Here is a 13,944-nt window from a genome sequence, read left to right on the forward strand (position 1 = left end):
AATTATTTGAATATGCATATGATTTTGACCTATTATCAACATTTCAAACTATTATATTAAAATAAAATAAATGTGTTAGAAGTGTCTGTAAGAATTTATCCTGCCCTTATTTGAGCACACCCACATAAATGAAATGAGAATCCATTTAAAACAATAAAGAAGCAGAGTCTACAATTTTTTTAAGTCACTCAAATTTCCATAGAAATACAGGCTTTTCCTTCATTTCACCCCAAAACCCCTATGCTATTGCTTAAACTCCTTTTTCTTTCTTTTTTAAAAATCAGATGTTAATAGAGATTGAGTATGTTGCCCCTCACCCTCTGCAACAAGAACGTTGTCTTTTTGTCACAATCCACCCATCTCCCCTGCATTCCGAAGAGCACAAATTCACACTGACCAATTCCTTAATTATGATGTTCACTTCTAGTCATCTTCCTTTGAGAGTGACATGTAAATTAGAATCCCTTTTACAGTGGAAGAAATTCATCTACATAAGCAAAGTTAAATGACTCCAAACAATCCTTCAAATCTCTCTGAAGAAAAATCTGTCTTTAGTCTCACTGAGTATATTGACTCACATGTGAGCAGCTCCTACAATCAGAGACTGTGGAATAATGAACAAGTGCATCCACAGACTGCTTTGTCTATGAAGTAAGTTATGGAAGTAATTTGTAGACATTATAGGAGAAGTAATGTAGAAGCAGACTACATAGTTCTCAGTTTGAGGCACTGTGTTTAGGAACCAATGCAAGGCCTAATTGCTATACCATTTGTGGAACAGCTTCCATTAGGGCCTGATGTTTCAGGGTTATTAAGGAATACCCTTGAATCAGTATGCTATGTATTCATTTTGGATCCTAAGTGTGATGAATTCAGTATCAGTTTGTTTAGTCCTATTATATTTGATATTTTCTTAGACTTCAACCAACAGAAACAGAAAAGGATATTGAACTAGAAAAACAAAACAAAAAGTTTTCAGATTGGATAACCCATATTTATAGCAGATCTCAATAGTTTAAGAAAATGTTAATGTTCTTTCTCTCTTCCTATACCAATGCCCCCTAGTACTCATTACCATTATATTTTTAGTATTATGACCTATTACTACTTTTGACTAGGGTAAATACCTAGAATTTGTACACAGAACTTCTAATAGGGAAATTAAAAACAACAACAACAACAACAACAACAACAAACGCAGAGTAATTTAGGTCCAGTGTATGGATAGGAGGTAGAAAGTCCTAAGCACCATTTCTACCCTCAAATTATCAGGTATCTCTCAAATGTGCTCTGGTCTTGGCATTTGTGTTTTTCAGTGGAAGCATCAGTGAAGACACATTAGAGAATCCATCCCTATGCATTAGAGCCCTTTGCTGTAGAAGGTGTTTCTTCCTAGTTAAGTAGAATCTGAATCAAAGGAGAGAACTTGTCAACCCCTTGTTCTTGTTTCTGTGATGGTTGAGAGAAACAAGATGGCGGATGTTATTCCTTTCCATTGTGTGGGAGGGTGCGGAATGAGCTAGAGGGTAGAGTGAGGGTAAGGAACTGGTAGAGGAAGAAGACTTTGGGAGGAGGAGAAGGGACTGGGAAATAAGCCCAGGGCTTGTATCTGGGGAAAGGAGAACCAATACCTCTTTTGTTGTCAGGAAAACCCTGGGCACAAAGGGTGAGCTTGAGTTTCACTTCAGGTCAGTTGAGGGCATTATGAAAAGGCAGTTTTCAGACAGCAAGCTTAACTGACTGACTCCGAGGTAATTAAATCACATCAGGCTGCTGACCATGAAAGCAGAAAAATACAAGCACACAAAAAGAAGAAAACAAAACCTTACATTTGTATCTAATTATATAATTAAAATGTTTACTGTTCCATGTAATAATTACGTGGCTCATATTTGATCATGTTGGAGTTTCCCTAATTGGTTAAAAGTTTTACCCATTCTTCTTGTGGGACAGAATTTGGTTTTATTTAGTCATTTTTCATTCAGGCATGCAAGACTTCCATGCCATCTGACTCTGTTTTATTCTGACTGGGGTTTTGGCAACTTCTGTGGTAATTTTCAGTTTTATTTCCTCTCTTCAGTGATGTCTATAATTATGGGCAGCCACTTACCTGAGAAAGGGATTATTTCCTAGTCCTCCATTTGTTTTCTGAATGTAAATTTCCTTTTTCAGACTCCAGGATGCATAGCAGGCGTCATTCTAGAACAGTCCTGTGCTGCTCTGAGAAGGTCTCCTACAGAGGACCCGTTGGCCTCAGCATTTCTATTCCTGCCTCCTTTTTCCTCCTTCAATCATTATTACTTATGTTTCCTGCAGCTGTAGGTCTTGATTATTCAAGGACTGATTAATTATATTGCAAAGCATACACGCACTTTATTTTTTTCCGTTCCCACTTCCTATCTCTTTTTAATTGTTTTTAAATCTGTTTGTGTTTTGCCATTTCACAGATTTAACTCTGACAGTCGTCAGAATAAGACTTGTGAAAAGAAAAATGGTAAAGGGAAAAGAAAGCACACATTCTATTTGTTCATTGCTCTAGTTAATGGAAGTAAGAGAAAGAAAGTATGTATTTAGGACTTAGCATTTAGAACTAAAATTAGATTTTACTTCTAGCTGGGGAATTCAATGATCTGTTTTCTGATGCTTCACTTAAACACAGTTTGGTGGGGGGAAGAAGGTTTCCCAATGATAGGTTGAGAATCCCTAAAAATCCAAGGGTAGGGGGACAAAGATTGCTTCCTTTATACAAGGTGGCCACTGTTACTCGTAATCTGACTCCATCTGGGAATGCAATTTGCTAGCTATACAGCATGTTTCTTTGGGGAGAAAGCATATAGCACTTCCTGGATGCAGAAAACCTTTGTCCAATCAGAGAAAGCTCATCACACAGATGGGTGACTTGGTTGCTCATTAAGTCCTGGGTACAATAGGGGGTGCCCTGATGGACAGCTAGGTGAGGTGTTGGATGTAGCTATCTGAAAGGATACAGTTGGAGATTTTGCCCTAATATATACTTCCCATTCTCCCTTGTTCTGCATTAGATCACTTCCTATAGACAAGAGTCTTGGTAACTTTCAGGATGATAGAAAGCTTATAAGCTTACTTTTTTTTTCTTCTCCAATGAATGTATGAGAAAATATTAGAGAGTTGTTTTCAATCAAGGCCAGTTTTGCCCCTCAGGGGACTTCTAGCAGTATCTGGAAACACTTTTGGTGTTGGAACCCAAATCACTATTGAGTGAGTAGGTGGAGAGCAGCAGTGCTCGTAAATATCCCCCAGTGCAGAGGATAAACCTGCACAATGGAGCATCATGCAGACCTGAGTACAGGAGTATTTTGCTGGAATTCCTGAGCTGAGGCATCTACTTGACTCCTTACAATTCTTAGGGTAATAGATGCACATAAAAAAATGCTTTTCTGGGGACATTCCTTCATCTATTATGTCACATGGCCAAAAGAATTACTATATGCATGGATAGGTCACAAAAGTAGGAACTCTGGAAATACCTCATGAAGGACACTATCTTCATATGGAGCCAACTTAGGTGGTGATTACCGAATATGTTCCTTAGAGAGCCCAATTAAGAAAATCCAGTTGAATAGATCTTATGCTTGGGACCATATTTCAGAGTATTTTGGGTTTAGAATATTTGCATAGACTTTAAGCATTCCTAATTTCAAAACCCCAAATCCATTACCAGTTGACTATTCCTCATTCAAAAATCCAAAATCAAATATCAGAGTATTTTGGATTTCGAATTAGGGATGTTCAACACTCACATTTGAAATATTGTCAAATGTTCCCTTTGGAGATGCAAAACAATATTATGTGTGTTTTTCCCCACCTAAGGCAAGTTTATATGTAATCAATGTCCATGAAAAAAAAAAAAAAGCAATCTGCTGAACTCATTGATGCTTTCTTAGGATTCCTTTTAAAGCTCTTTCTCAGCCTAAATGACTTTATACTTTATCAGTTCTACCTCCCTGCCACCCACCTTCCTCATTGAAAAATTTTAACCTAGTGTAGCCTTATGCCAGAGGGAGCCCTAAGTACCAAGCTCTCTGTATTAGTTTTCCTTGGTTGTCGTGACAAATTACTGCAAACTGGATGGCGTAAGACAACAGCAATTTATTCTCTCACAATTCTGCAGACAAGAAGGCTGAAAGGCAGGGTGTCTGCAGGGCTCCACACACTCCAGGAGATTCCATGCCTTTCTTCTTTTAGCCTCTAGTGAGTGCTGGGATCATTGCAGTCTCTGCCTGTCTTCACATCACCCTCCTCCTCTGAGCCTGTGTCTCTTCTGCCTCTTCTAAGGACAGGAGTCTCTGCAATTTGGGCATACACTAAATCCAGGATGAGCCCATGTCAAGATTTTTAATTATATCTACAAAGTTATTTTTTCCAAATAAGGTCAAATTCACAGTTCTGTGGATTTGAGCATTGCCATATATTTTTTGAAGCCACCATCCAACCTACTGTGGTCACATTTCCCACAAACGGCACAGCCATAGCTAGGGAGACCAGCGGTCCTGGGGTTCCCCGTGTGATAGGTTTCCTGGAACATGGGACAGGGGAAGAAAAGTTCTAAGCAAGCCAGAATGGTGGGTGATCCCATAGCAGAGTATCCCCATCCTGGAGGTTCGATAGTCATTACAGAACGGGCTGTGGGAATGATGTCAAAACAAGAGAAGGCAAGTACCTCTGAGAAAAGGCGGATTGGCCCGGAGATGCCCCTGCTCCTCCTCCTGACCTTTGCTTTGACAGCTGTGATGAGTGAGTCAGAGGCTTCTGCTGGAAGGGAGTCCTGAAGAGGGAGATTCTGTCTGTCAGAGCTACTCCCCAGACTCCCTTTCTGTTCAGCTTGTTACCTGTTTCGACCCTGCCTGCTCAGCTGTGAGTGTTACTAAAGGCAGCTGTGGCAGGGGCCACTGGCTGGTTACTTTTTAGCCACCTGGCCCATGCTACTTCAGCCAAATGTTCCTTGAAGAGCTGGCAACGATTTACAGCATGCTAAGATGCCTGCCTGTCCTCCTCTCTGCCCCCTCGCCCTTGTTATGCAGCCCCCGCAGCCTCCTCAGTTGGAGAGTCAAGACAGGCAGCTGGGAAGTTGGAGCTTTGATGTCTGACAGAGGCGGGGCCCCTGTCTGTGTCCCTGTGGACCAGGGGTCACTGCTGAGTAGCAGCAGGGCTGACCTAGGCCAGGACCCACATGCCTAGGGGTTGCTTTGAAGAGCTCCCCACAGCCAAGGACAATGAAAGGGTCCTGGCACTTGCTCACTGGGAGATGTCAGTGTTCAGTAGTCGTCAGCCTTGTTCTGATGACTTGTGTCTTCAGAGGACAAGATAATCCTGCCTTCAAACCAACTTTATGAGCTTCTGGTGCTGCACATACCCTCTTCTGACCTGAGACTGTGCGGAGATGGGACTGTATCTGGTTGCATTTTTAACCCCATTTTATTCTCCATGCCGAAAAAGATAAGCCTTTTTGTGGGAAAGCAGCTGCTTTGGATCAGGTTAGAAGCAGTAAATTTAAAAACAAACGAAACATGAATGAAATGATGAGATCAGGACACGATGACGATGATGAAATGCCCAGACTTTCTGCTTTTGCCCCAGCCAGATTTGTTTCATCTTTCATTTGCACTGACTTTACACATTTTCATGATTAAAAAATTGCATCACCTAATTTGATGACTTACAAAATGTCCTTTGATCTTTGTCACATATAATCATGAAGGCTTAGACAAACGCTATGTGCAATTTATTGTCGAAAACAAACTTTTTAATTAGCTATTCCTAAAAAAACCCTAATTTTCTTTCATTCATTTGATTTATTTATAATGCTTCTGAGTATACATCTTTGCATGCTTTTCTTAATGGTTTGACTCTGTTACAATATGCACAATAGCTCTTCACAACCGACTGGTACCAACTATGTTTGCTACCTCAGGTGAAGTATAGAAAGTTTACTTTTATGTATGTTCTTTTTCTTCCCTACTTTTAAAATAAATCATCTTTATTTCCCTTATGTACATTGACCTCATATCTGACATTTTTATAATATTTGCTTCATATATAAGAAACTCATAGAAGGATCCTTTATTTTTCCTTTTAACTTTTCTTACCTATTTCCATGTTAATTTTTTCCCCTTTCCAAAATTCTATGTCTTCCATTATGATTTCCATTCTGTATAGGGAACTTTCTTTAGCCATTCTTTGCTAGCAACAAGTTTTCATAGTATTCTTTGATCTGAAGGTATACTTATTTCCCCTTTGTTAATGAGGTATAATTTTGCTGGATATAGAATCTGCAGTTGACTTTTTTAAAAATAGTATAATAGCATTTTTAATAGTATAATGGCATTTTAAAAATACTATTTCTCATTCTTCTCGGCCTCCTTGGTTTAAGATGACAAGCTTGCTACAAGAGGTCATTTTCAAGGTCTTTCTTTGTCTCAAGTTTTCAGAAGTTCATATGCTGTGTGTTGCTCTGAATTTCTTTGAGTGTATTCTATTTGTCTGTGGTGCAATGGGAAAATGTGTTCAGCTGTTAATTGAGTTTATTCTGTTTGAGCTTCACTCAGTCTCTCAAATGTATAGTTTATGTCATTTTCCAAATTTGGGAAGTTTTCAGTCATAGTTTGAACACTTTTTCTCTCATCTCATTTGGGGACCACAATGATATAAATACTAGCTCTTTCTCCACTGTCCTAATGGTTCCTGAGATTCTTCATTTTTTTTTCTATTCTACTTCCTTTCTATTGTTCAGAATGGGTAAATCATACTGATCTGTCCTCAAATTCAAAGATTTTATACTCTGTCATTTCTACTGTACTATCAAAACCCATACAGTGAATTTTTTTGTTGTTGTTATTTTTAGCCTTTGTCATTTCTGTCATTGCTGGAATTTCCTGTATTTTTCACTGGTTTCAGAAGAATTCATGATTGTTTATTGAATCATTTTTTATGATAACTCCTTTAAATTTCTTGTTGGATAATTTCAACATCTGATTCATCACAGTATGGGTGTTTGTTGGTTACCTTCTCTTATTTGAGTTGTGAGTTTTCCTACTTCTTAGTAAGACCAGTGATTTTTTTTTTAAATCATATAAGTTTAGACCTTATGAAACTCATGTTCCTATTTAATCTTCATTTAGCAGGTAGTCTCCCTGGTAAGGTAGAGTTTGAGGGCCTGAGTGAATGTGTAGGTTGAGCTGACAACATGCCAGCCAAGAGCAGTCCTATGCACACTGCGGTGCTAGGGACAAAGGGGGTGGCCCTCCAGCTTCCCCTCAGCCACTGACACCTTCCCAGAGGAAGTAGAGCAGGCCTATTGTCTCTGAGTTGAGCTGTAAACTCAGCAATCCTAGGTCTTGTTGATGCCAGAGAAGAGGACAGGGAAGTGGATTGTCAAATGGTCCTACCTCCCACCACTTCCTTCTACCTCAGTGACGTTGGATAGGGATGGAGGCTCAGCTTTGTACTGAACCCTAATGATGGAAAGGAAAGTAAGGAGCCAGAGTGTGGCCCAGCCTTGCTTCAGACCACCTCCCTCATTCTACCTCAACGGACAATGGAAGATTAGATTATTACTCAACCCTGTCATCATCACTTGGTGGGAAAATTAGAATGTCTCATTCATTCATTTATTTAGGTAGAACTTATTGAGCAACTACTATACTCCAGACATTGCCAAAGTGCTTAAATTTAGTGAGGAATCAAGACAATATCCAATCTCTTCCTTCACAGACCTTAAAATCTAAAGAGGGAGACAGACATTAAAGGAAAAAAAATTCATAAACAAATATTTAAATTAGATGGAATGCCAAGAATACTTACAAAGAAATGGATAGAAAAAGCTGCACAGAGGAAATGATATTTTAATTGACTCTTCAGTAGGAGTTGGCTTGAAGTAGGGTGTGCCAGGAAGAAGGAAAGAGGACTTAGTATGACAGCGTAATTTGGGAAGGACTTGGCACCAGAGCAACACTATTAAATAAAAATATGATGCAATAATTAAAAAAAAGAAAAGGAACAAATGGAGAAAACTTTAATTATACATTTTATTTAACCACAAATATTTCCAAATATTATTTCAAGATGTGATCAGCCTGTAATCCCAGTAGCTCAGGAGGCTGAGGCAGGGGGATCGCAAGTTCAAAGCCAGCCTCAACAATATAGCAAAGCCTTGAGCAACTCAGGGAGATCCTGTCTCTAAATAAAATATGAAAAGGGACTGGGGATGTGGCTCAGTGGTTAAGTGACTCTGAGTTCAGTCCCTGGTACCAAAAAAGAAAAAAAAAAAAGATGTGATCAGCATAAAAATCAATTGGATATTTCACATTCTTGTTTTACAGCAAATCTTGAACATCCTTTTTACACTTTCAATATATTTCAATTTAGACTAGCAATTTTTCTAGCCCCTATTGGCCATGTGTGAGCAGTGGCTACCATATTACACAATTGGACAACACATTTCCAGAGAAATGATGGGTGTTGACTGAGTGATGGGCGCAGAAATGCAGGGCTTGGACACTAATTCCTGTGTCACTGAGGTAGTTGGAGAAGGGAAAGACTGGGCATGGGGAGACTTGGACTGGGCAGTTGCAAGTCTGACACCGAGTGAGAAATGAAGAGCAAAAATGAAGAGAAGGCAGTAGTTTAGAGAAATATGTCAAAGACAGAATCATTTAAATCTATAGGATCTGGATCTTGATTTATTGTGGTCTTAGCTTAGGGCTCTGGTAAGAGCATACCTCTAATTAATAACAAGACTTTTAAAGCAAAAGAAGGCTGGACAACAAGGATTAAATAAAATTATATAAGGATGTTTGTTTTAGACAAATTAAGACCAATGTACTTGTGGGACACCTCGTTAACTAACACCTCCAGCAAAAAGAGATAGTAACCAGTGCTCAGTACAGCGATGGCAGAGAGGACACCTCTGTACTAGGCCACTGCTCCACATTTCCTTGGTTTGGGTACCAATTATCTAAGAGCCATAGAAGAAATGAATTGACCCCAAAATGTCACCTTTATGAAAGATAGCAACAGTGAACGAACCACATGCAAACAGCATTGAGAGAGGAGGGAATCTATTTATTTTTATAATCTTATAATACAAAATAGCAGCTCATGTAACTGACAATAGTTTTAAGAAACAACAAATGAAACAGCTTATTTCTTAAGTCCTTTCCAACTCATGAGTCAAAAGGCTGATGAGAAAAAAAGAGGGGGCATCACCAGCAGGGCCGGCCTCATGTGATGTGCTTTTCTTGTGGTTTCTAGCACCTATCCAGCACTGCCTACTACTTTGCATGTTCATAGATTTACCTGTGTGTAGTTGCACCATACTGGCTGGGTTGAGCCCACAGATACAGGGAAAACCACTTGGCCTTGGCTTTTAGGGAGACAAAACGGCATCTGAAAATGCATATAAGATTCTGGGGGAGCTCCCTCAAAATCCAGGAGCTTGCAGATGCTGATGAATTACTTTGTATGGGATTGTTGATTTACATGGGATGGGATCCAGGAAACGGTAAAACATGCCTTCAGAAACACTTCTGTCAGAGTCTCCGTAAGGGGCTATACAAACACTGCCACACTTAATTCTCACAATACTATAACATACTTATAGTATTTTATGTAAGTTGAAGTCCAAAGAGTTAGGTATCTTGTTGTCAGTCACAGGGCCAGAAAGAATCAGAAAACTTACATCTGATCCAAGTTCCAGTTGACACCAAAGCCCACACTCTTCATGTTACCCAAGGCTCTGAAAACCTGCCCAGGGGAGATTTGCCATGGGTTCTGGGCATCAAGCATGAAGATTTCCTGTGTGACAACTGCCCTTGAGCAGGTGGCATCATGTTGGTGTGAGGATCTAATGGTGTTGTGGGCAAAGGTAGTTAGAGACCTTCAGGTTCTGAGGTTTCACTATCAGGATGAAGAGTTTGGGGTGGGGCTGGGAAGGAATGTGAAGGGATATGAAAGGGAGACTGGGTGTTGGATAAAGGCTGGTGTCCTGGGTGGGCTGAGAGCCCTGCTGGTAAAATAGAAAACACTTCTGGGTGGGGCATGACTGAAATTGTTGGCACATGACTGAAATCCCTGCCAGTGGCTCTGGAGGCTGAGGTGGGAGGGTTGCAAGTTCAAAGTTAGCCTCAGAAATGGCGAGACGCTAAGCAACTCACTGAGATCCTGTCTCAAAAAAAAAAAAAAATTAGGGCTGGGGATCCCCAGTATCGAAAGAGAGAGAGAGAGAGAGAGAGAGAGAGAGAGAGAGAGAGAGAGAGAGAGAGAGAGAGAGACTTCTGGGACACTGAAACAGAATGGCAAAAGGATGGCTTTTTAGAACAATACTATGTGGTACCTACTGAAATATCCTTTCATTGGTCTTTAGAAAGAAAAAAAGCCCTCAATTCCTCTAGGAGAAGGAAGGAGGACAGCATTGAAAGCTGAAGGGAATCTGAAAGAGTGGGGCACTGATTGAAAGTCTAGTTAAAGAATTACAACCAGAGCCTGGCTCAGTGTCGCACGCCTATAATCCCAGCAGTTTGGGAGTCTGAGGCAAGAGGATTGCAAGTTCAAAGCTGGCCTCAACAAATTAGCGAGGCCCTCAGCAACTTAGTGAGACCCTGTCTCAAAAATTAAAAAAATAAATTAAAGGCCTGAAGATGTGGCTTATTGATTAAGTGCCTCTGGATTCAATCCCTGCTACCAAAAAAAAAAAAAAAGAAAGAAAGAAAGAAAAAAAAATTACCACCCTTCCATAGGAACACAATTCTCATCTCTGTGGGAACAACCATAGCTTTATGACCTTATATGACCTTGACAAGTCACTTAACCTACCTTACTTATAAAGCCTGAATAATAATATTGACACTGTATGGTGAGTGTTAGGGCTCAGTGAGATGATATACATAAACAAACAGGTACAGTAAAGTTAAATTAATCCCCTTCTGCCCTTCCTTGCTTTCTCCTTTACCCGCCTTTGGTGAACACTCAAGTATTGTAGTACCAGAACTCACAGTCATTACTGCTTTGAATATTTAGTTTTGATCACAAACAACTCCCGATTCAGTTAGAAACTTACTGACTCAGTATGAAGGACCTCTGATTACAATTAGAATAATTAATGATAATGCCTTAATTATAGTTTGTTTAGGCCAAAAACCTGGGAGTCATCCAAGACTCTGTTTCTCAAACCCCATACCCAACGTAAACTGATGTTGTTAGTTTTATCTTCAAAATACACTCAGAATCTAACTACTTCTCATTTTATTGCAAACCCTTGGGGGTAGCTGGTATCATCCATAACTTGGACTATCACCATGGAGTCCTCATTGGTCTCTTTGCTCCTCCTCATTCTCCTTTAGTCCATCCCTTCTCATAGCAATTAAGAGTTGCTTTGTACCTTTTAAATATAATTAATGTCATGGCTGTTCAAAACTCTTCCATGGCTTTCCATCTCATTCAGAGCAAAAGCCAAAGTGCTTACAATGGTAGGCATGACCCTTTGCAGTCTGGCTTCCTTGTTGCTTCTTGGATTTCATCCTTACTACTACTCTCACTCCCATTTAGCTGCACCTACGCTGCTCTTGTAGTTTTCACAACATGAACTGGCGTCCACCTCTTTCGGAATTTGCATGTGATTTCTGTAGCCTGGAATGCTTCATGTGGCTTGCTTCTTCCTCTTTCAAGTCCGGGCTCAAATGACACATTCTCAGTGATGCTCTCCCTGACCCAACTATTAAAAATTGCAATATTCCACTCTCTAATCTTTCTCTCTGAAAGCACATATTACCTTCTAATATTCTACTGCATTTAATTGAATCCTAAGTGTTATCACTGAAGTTTATTGGTAGTTTATGAACCACCATAAAGAATATATGTCAAGTGAAATATTACCATCAATTTTAAAATACATACAAATATTGGAGATTCCTTAGAAAACTTGGAATGGAACCACCATTTTACCCAGCTATTCCTCTCCTTGGTCTGTACCCAAAGGACTTAAAAACAGCATATTATAATAACACAGCCACATCAATGTTTACAGCAGCTCAATTCACAATAGCTAAACAATGGAACCAACCTAGGTGCCCTTCAATAGATGAATGGTTAAAGAAACTGGTATATATACACAATGGAATACTACTCAGAATTAAAAGAGAATAAAATTATGGAATTTGCAGGTAAATAGATAGAGTTGGAGAATATCATGCTAAGTGAAGTAAGCCAATCCCAAAAAACCAAAGACTGAATGTTGTCTCTGATAAGTGGATGATGATCTATGATGGGGGGGATGGGAAAAATGAAAGAACTGTGATTGAGCAAAGGGCGGGGAGGAGAGGGAAGGAGGCATGGGGGCAGGAAAGATGGTGAAATGAGATGAACATCGTTACCCTAGGTACATGTGTGACTGCACATATGGTGCAAAGCTACATCTTGTACATGAGAGAAATGAAATTTGTGCTGCAATTTTGTACAATGGATCAAAATGCATTCTGCTGTCACATATACCTAATTAGAATAAATAAATATCTTTTTAAAAAATGTGAAAAAAATATTTATTAAACATCAATGAAACATGATACCAGATTTACTTCAAGGCCTGTCTTTTCTACAAAATATAAACTCTGGGACAGCAAAAATTTTTGTTTATTTGTTTACTGTCTACAAGAAGTTCTAGAATTTAGCAAGTACTTAATATCGAGTAACTGAATGAATGTGTAAGTCACGTATCCCACCAAAAAGTTACTGTGCTCATAAGACCTAAACATTCTATTTTAATTATTTATTATTTAGGATACTGGTGATTGAACTCAGAGCCTCCATTCATACAAGGCAAGTGCTCTGCCACAGAGCTACATCCCCAGCCCTTTTAAAATTTTATTTTGATGCAGATTCTCACTAAGTTGTTCAGGCTGTTCTCTAACTTGTGATTCTGAAATTGCAGGTGCGCACCCCTGCTCCCAGTTGAGATGTAGACATTTAAAAGCAAGCATTGCATAAGGAGGGCCTGGTTAATTGCAGAGCCTCAACCCCATGATCTGAAAATTCTCAAAAGAAAGGAACAGAATGTTCTTGCTAAAGTTTTTATTTTAATTACAACCACATTGTGAACCTAAACTTGATAGGTGTTAATAAATAGCAACAAGACCCACCTCCATTCTTCCCTTCACTAGGCCAAAGGATATTTAATAAGGAAAAGGAAAGGGGATTTAGGATTAGACTAATGGCTCATTTTCCCTCTGCTATATAACATATTTTTTTTTTTTTTTTTTACCTCATGTGCCTGCACTTGACCTCTTTCCCCTGGATCTCTGTAACAGCTTCATGACAAGGGCATCTAATCATTTCTAGCATGCAACAACATTTGGTTCAGATTTCCTTATCAGAATTACCTTTTCTTCTCTCCTGTTTGCCCCACCTCTGCCTTAAGGGAGACCAAGAATGGACCTCAGGGATCAGCGACACGTCTACCACTTCTTCAAACACTTCATGGAGAAAATCTTTCAGAGTTGTGATTGTGAGACCCTAGACCTGGAAAATAACTGTCATCAAGACCTGTACATCCATTAAAGGAATTCATTCCAATGATGTTGCTTGGCCTCTGGCATATATTTTATTGTTAGAGAAAATTTAATATACAATTATGGGCTTTCTATGTACTTAAAATAAATGCAGCTACTCTCAATTTATTTCCATTTGGTATTTATAAGTCACTTTATTTAAATAACTCAAGAACTTCAATTTGGTTTCTCTTGATGGTACGTATAAAAGGAGGCTTCAGTTAGATTTTTGAGAAGTTGATTTTTGACTTAAAAAGATGTATGGATAGCATTATAGTAATTTTAAAATATGTTATTTATTGTCAATGCATTTTCATTATATTCAAGTAATTTGAAATTGAGTTATTTCTAATATATTTTTATGTTTCCC

At 39.1% G+C, this 13,944-nt stretch overlaps 1 long non-coding RNA gene across 1 annotated transcript in view; it reads left to right on the forward strand.

Moving 5' to 3' along the window:
* The window catches only part of LOC131424697 (uncharacterized), a 110,268-nt gene extending 96,621 nt beyond the window's left edge, over positions 1–13,647 (forward strand). Inside the window, exon 3 of the long non-coding RNA XR_009228125.1 lies at positions 13,445–13,647. This is a non-coding gene — a long non-coding RNA (uncharacterized LOC131424697). The remainder of the gene's footprint in view (positions 1–13,444) is intronic.
* The last annotated feature ends 297 nt before the right edge of the window (positions 13,648–13,944 follow it).

The sequence above is a fragment of the Marmota monax genome, unplaced genomic scaffold (genome assembly GCF_021218885.2).
Source record: "Marmota monax isolate L192 unplaced genomic scaffold, Marmota_monax_Labrador192_F-V1.1 WCK01_AAM20220418_F8-fsc00198, whole genome shotgun sequence".
In the NCBI taxonomy this organism is placed as follows: domain Eukaryota; kingdom Metazoa; phylum Chordata; class Mammalia; order Rodentia; family Sciuridae; genus Marmota; species Marmota monax.